Below are 6000 nucleotides of genomic sequence, written 5' to 3'. Positions count from 1 at the left end.
ACACTTTGTTTGTTAGGACTGCAAAGGTATAAGTAATGCCCTTTACAGTAAAGGGGGAAAAAAAAAAACCTAAAATCTTAAGGCGACCAGTTCAAGGTCACTGAGGGAAGGCAACCGAGACTGGGCTCTTCAATTCCTCGGTCCTTTATTGGGCCGGAGCCAAACACGACACCATCCAGGAGTTTCAAAGCTGCGTAGTAGAACAGCTAGCGTGGGCAGTCCTTTTGTACTCCAGCTTGTGTAAAATTAACGCAGCTTCCCGTTCTTCCATCGCTGCCTGACAGCATCCAGCAAATGGGTGTAGGGTTAAGGAGAGCAGAACCCAGCTGTCCTTTCTTAGCTGAGTCTTTGGACTAATTGGGAACGAGGAGGGTGAGAACCGCGGGAGAGGGGCAGGGGTTGGGAGAGGGAAACGGGAGCAGCTGAGAGCAGGACGAGGGAAAGGAAGGAAGCTGGGGTGTGTGCTTCTTGGAAGGGAAGGGAGAGGGGGACAAGAGTGAAAAGGGGGTCCAAACTCAGGCTAAGAGAATCGGAGCCCGCTGCCTGCAAGAGGGGGCGAAGCCAGCTAGTAAGAGAAGGGTAAAAGCGGGAAGCAGAGGGAAGGGAAGGAAGTAAGGAAAGAGGAAGGAAAGGCAGAAGGGTTAAGAGGAAGAGCGGCTGCAATTTCTGCCGCCGGCTCAGTAGGAGGGGCAGGAAGGGAAAGAGGAGGATCCAGAGTCAGTCAGTCAGGCAGCCAGCGGGAGGTGGAGAAAGCCGGAGGAGGAGGAGGAGGATTAAAGATGGCCACCAACAGCTGCGGGAAACGGCAACAGCCCCTCACTTTCCGGGATGGTCCTTGCGGGGCGGCCCGGCCTTGATGGAGAAGAGAAGCCCGAGAAGCGCCGAGGCTGAGGCGGCGGCGGCGGCGGGGACCCAGCGAGGAGGAGGACGCGGGGGAGCAGGGAGCGGGGCAGGAGAAGGGAGAGGCGGCGGCGTCGCTACCCCGGCCGCCTAGCGCCGCTGCACGCCTCGGCCGACCGGCTCCCGCACCCCGCGGCCGCAGCATCGATCCCGGCCCGAAGCCCCGTCCCCCTCAGCGGGGCTCCCGGGCCCCACCGTGGACGCCGCGCCCGCCGCCCCCTCGCCGTCGCTAGCGCGCCCCCGGCGCGGAGCCCGGCCCGCCGCGGTCCCGCTCCGGGTCAGGCCAGCCCGCGCCCACCCGCCCTCCGGTGAGTGCCCCCTGCCCGCCGCCTCCCACCCCCAGCCCTGCGCCCGGCGCGCCGCGGCCGCTTTGTTCGTAAGGGGCGGAGGCGCTGCCCACTCGCGGCCCTGCGCCCGCTGCCCCTGGGGACAGGCCGCGGCCCAGCTGCCGTCCTCCCCCGGGACCGCGCTGCCCCAGAGCCACCGCCGCCGTCTCCAGGGCTGGCGGCCTGGCCTGTGTCCTCCACCGCGGCCTGGAGAGGGCGCCGTAGCAGACGGGTCGGGGTCGGGGTCAAGGGCTGCGGTCGGTGGGGAGAGATGCTGGGGTGGTTAGGGGGGTGGGGGAGGAGGGGGCTGGACGCTACCTCCTGTAAACAGTGGGGGCGTAACCTGGCGATACAGGAATCGGGGTCCGGTCCCCTCAGCCAGACCTCGCGGGGTCTCGGCTTCCGGAGCCCCCCGCCCCCGGGCGCCGTCGAGCGAGGCCTCCATCCGTCGGGCGCTGTCTCCGCCGACTGCGGGCCTCTCCTGGCTTATTCCCGAGCCCTGCTCTCCTCCCCCCCACCACACACACGCCCTGTGCTGGAAACCTTCGTTTGTGGAAGCAACCAGAGATGCTCTCGCGGAGTGTGTTTGCCCTTTTTTTTTCTCTTGTACGGGGGATGTGGTGGCATCGCGAACATTCACGGTTACTGTGGGATTTAAACAGCAGATGTGACCTTTCCGACCAAAAGCCATTCGGCCGACCTAGCCAAGTGTGTGATCCTCAGGTGCAGCGTTTCATTGATTTTTACCATTGAATTCCGAGATCTACGGTATTAGGTTTTCCTTTCACTGAAATAATCAGATAAAACCGATTGAAAGGATGTTTGCTATGTATGTGAACCCTTGCCTCGACTTCCAGTGCCTTAAAAATCGTTGTTTCCTGTGGGAAAATGGTGCTACTGCATGCGAAAAACTATTTTTTTGTTCAGTGATGGGCATGAGTTGGTCAGTGCCAAGTGGTTATTGTAGTATGAAAACGAAACAATTAAAGAAAAACAAAACCTTTTGCTTTGAGATAGCAGCATATTTCCAGGTTGGAATTATTTGATAGCAGGTTTGGAACAGTTTCCACCATCAAACGGGGTAACAAATAAACAACATAAAACAGAACCAAAAATGTTTGATTAAAAAAATAAATAAACTAGATGTGCTAGTAGTGCGTACGTCTAGGAAAATATAAATCTCGCTTGAAAAGAAAAATAAAACTTTAACATGGGACGCTAAGCATAGGAATCAGTGGTTTTTTTTTTTGATATTTAAAAATACATATTGCATTAGACTGACTTGGGAACCCTTCCTATGATATTTGAGCATCAGTGGTGCATGTTACACTATGAACCATTCATTCTCTGGCTGGTAGAAATATAGGTTTCTACTACTAGTGTCTTTTTCTGAGTTGAAATTGATTCATGTAAAAAATGTTATGCTTCTAATTTAAAATTTCTGCAGAAAGGAGATATGAATTAGAAACATGATGTTCTGGTCTTACTTGCAAAAGAAAAGTTTTTTTAAAAAAGTAAATGACAGTGTGCTGTTTCAATATTAGTTGGATTCTCTACTTTGACGATTCTTAAAATCCACTGCTCAACTTTGTAATTTTAAGAGTTTACCTCAGGCATTTTTAATTTCATGCATGAGCTTCAGAGGGTCCTTGAATCCTTGGGAATCATATGAATGTAGTATATATTTGCATTTTGTTCTGGGTAAAGGGTCCATGGAGTCAACACATTCTCAAAAAGATCTGCCTACGCAAAGAATTATGAACCACTGGATATATAATTAAAGGATAAATCTCCTATGTTAGGAAAACTAAAATTCTGAGGATTAGATTTGATAATTTATATCTTTCACTTCCAATTATGCATAAGAAATGTTTGTTATTGATAGTTTAGCACATAAAAGTCATTTTTCATGCATTCTTATTGAAACCTCAGGAAAATGTTAATCCCATTTTACAGATGGGGAAATAGATATCGAGAGAAGCTTGTTCAAAGTCATAGCCACTGGCGGGCCAACATTTGAGCCCAGACTGTCTAAAGCCAGAGCCAGCACTCCTAACAACAAGGCTGCACTTGGCTCTAAGTCAATGAATGACAGCATTTGCTTGATGTTAAAATGAGTAATTGATGTTTCGTTACAGTTGAAAAGCGGATCTGACATTGTCATAACACAAAATATCACGGGATTTTTGAGCCACTGACTCTGAGTAGGAAGAGACCTTAGTGATACTAACCTCTCTGAATGATACTAGTCTGGAATGACACTCAAAGTAGGGCCATTTCTACATTATTCTTGGCAGGATTATCCCGACCCTGTGTTTTAACTTCCTGTGATTACAAGTTCACTTTTTTTTTTTTACATTTTTAATCTCTTTCTATTTATGTGAGTTATCTGTTTCCACTAAGTTCCAGTTCCCTCTTTGTATGTGATGCATTTGTCATCCATAAAAGAATTAAGAGATAAATGACTTCTACTCTATAATTTTTTTGTAGTCAGGTTTATTGGGTATAATTTACATGTGGTAAAAGTTTTGGCAGATGTATACAATTGGCTGATCACCACGACAATCAACATATGAAACATTTCTATCACTCCAAGAAGTTCTCTCATGCCCCTCTGTAGCGAATCCGTTCCCTCTACCTCCAGGCCTTGGCAACTGTTAATCAAATTAATGTCCCTGTTGTCTTTCTAGAATATCACATAAATGAAATTGTACAGTGTGTAGTCTTTGGTGTCTTCTTTCATTTATCGTAATCCTTTTTTTTCCAACATCTTTATTGGAGTATAATTGCTCTACAATGGTGTGTTAGCTTCTGCTATATGTAACAAAGTGAATCAGCCATACGTATACACATATCCCCATATCCCGTCCCTCTTGCGTCTCCCTCTCACCCTCCCTCTCCCACCCCTCTAGGTGGTCACAAAGCACCGAGCTGATCTCCCTGTGCTATGTGGCTGCTTCCCACTAGCTATCTATTTTACGTTTGGTAGTGTATATATGTCCATGCCACTCTCTCACTTCCTCCCAGTCCACCCCTCCCCTTCCCCATGTCCTCAAGTCCACTCTCCACGTCTGCGTCTTTATTCCTGTCCCACCCCTAGGTTCTTCAGAACCATTTTTTCTTTTGGATTCCATATATATATATCATAATACTTTTGATATTCATTAAGTTGTTGCATGTATCAGTAGTTTGTTAAATGGTATGCTGATAAACATTGTAACAGCCTGCTCTCCAAAAAAAAAAATCCCTGATTGATAGCATCTGCTAATTATTGCAGTGTGTATACTCTCATCATGGCCTGTGTTAAGCTACATAAATCAGCTTGCAAAACTCCTGAAAATTAACAGTGGGCTTTCATAAGCCGTACCAGTCAGCCCTAGCACGCCACTAAATTTGTTCCTTTGTATTGTTGAGTAGCATTCCATTATATATTGAGGTACCACGATTTGTTCATCCGTTCATGAGTTGGACATTTGAGTTGTTCTCCATTTTGGACGATTATAAATAAAGCTGCTGTAAACGATTATGTACAGGTCTGTGTGTATGACAAATGTTTTCAGTTTTCTTGAGTTGTACCTAGGAGGGGGTTACTGGGTCCTATGAAAAGTGTATATTTATCAAGATTGGTAACTTTATATTGAACCTGCCAAACTGTTTTCCAAAATGACTACTGTTTTGCATTCTTACCTGAAGCAATGTAAGAAAATTTCAGTTGCTCTGCACCCTTGTTGACACTTAGTATTGTCAGTTATTAAAACTTTAGCTGTTTGTTATATGTCTAGTGGTCTCCTTTAGTGTTTTTGACTTCTTAATTGTTACTTTCAATAGTATTTGAACCAGCGTAGGAAGTTTATGACAGACATTGCTAAATAATTTTTGTTTTTGGCATGGTCATCGGTCATGATCTCAATATGAAGGCAGTAGCACTTAAAGGATGTTTCTTTGAGTTTCTTATTGTACAGTTGGCTTTCATTTATTAAAATTGCTTTTATAAAAGAAAGCATCATTAGAGAATTCTGATACTTAGCTCTTAACATTTTTTAATGTGGTTTTAGAAAAAGCTAGGTAAAGTTTTGTTTCTTTAAGAAAAATTTAGAATTAAAAAATTCTCAAATGATAAATCATTTCTTCGATTTTTACTTGGACTTAAAGGGAAAACAGTAGACTGAAATAATTCAGTCAAGTAGTCTTTGAAGTCATCCCAGATCTTGTAAGGAGCATTAATCCATGAATAATTGCAGCATTACTTTTCAATGTTTAGAAAGCTAATTTTCATGAAATATTACAATGTGTGTTCCCCTCTGTTAAAGGTGACTTTTGAGCAGAGGTTTAACGCACTTAAGGGAGTGAGAGAGTTTTAGATATGGGAGAAAAGCAGGTGCTGTGGCCCTGAAGCAGGAGGGTGTTGAAGTGTTTAGAGAACAGTAGGGGGTTGGCTGGAGGGAGGTGAGAGCTGAGGTCAGGGTAGTGGAGGCCCACGGACCCTGTAGGCAGTGTAAGGACTTCTGATCTCAGTTTGAGCCTAGAGCGTGTCCTCTGCATGGGCAGAGAAGTGTTCTGTTTCCTGCTTGAAGTTTCTGAAGTGTGCTACCCTCTCCTGCCTGGAAGCTGGTCTTTTTACCAGGAGTAGCACTTGGTTGTCCCTCCCCTGTGTGTTCCCTTAGCACCTTTTGTCATACCTCTACTTAATAGCTGCTTTATTTATCTGTCTCCTCCCCCTAGATGGAGGTCCTAGATTTTTCTTTTAAACCTCTGAATTCCTGTTTCATTGGAT

The 6000-nt window shown here is 46.1% G+C and overlaps 1 protein-coding gene across 6 annotated transcripts in view; it reads left to right on the top strand.

The window, feature by feature from the left end:
* The first annotated feature begins 717 nt into the window (after window positions 1-717).
* The window catches only part of WDFY3 (WD repeat and FYVE domain containing 3), a 281573-nt gene continuing 276290 nt past the window's right edge, over window positions 718-6000 (top strand). For all 6 annotated transcript variants that reach the window (XM_060114184.1, XM_060114194.1, XM_060114198.1 and 3 more), the window contains exon 1: window positions 718-1208. The gene's annotated coding sequence lies outside the window, so the exon portion shown is untranslated. The remainder of the gene's footprint in view (window positions 1209-6000) is intronic.

The sequence above is a fragment of the Mesoplodon densirostris genome, chromosome 1 (assembly GCF_025265405.1).
Source record: "Mesoplodon densirostris isolate mMesDen1 chromosome 1, mMesDen1 primary haplotype, whole genome shotgun sequence".
Lineage (NCBI taxonomy): Eukaryota > Metazoa > Chordata > Mammalia > Artiodactyla > Ziphiidae > Mesoplodon > Mesoplodon densirostris.
The sequence above is the reverse complement of the archived record's forward strand: the minus strand, read 5'-3'. Positions and strand labels throughout refer to the sequence as shown.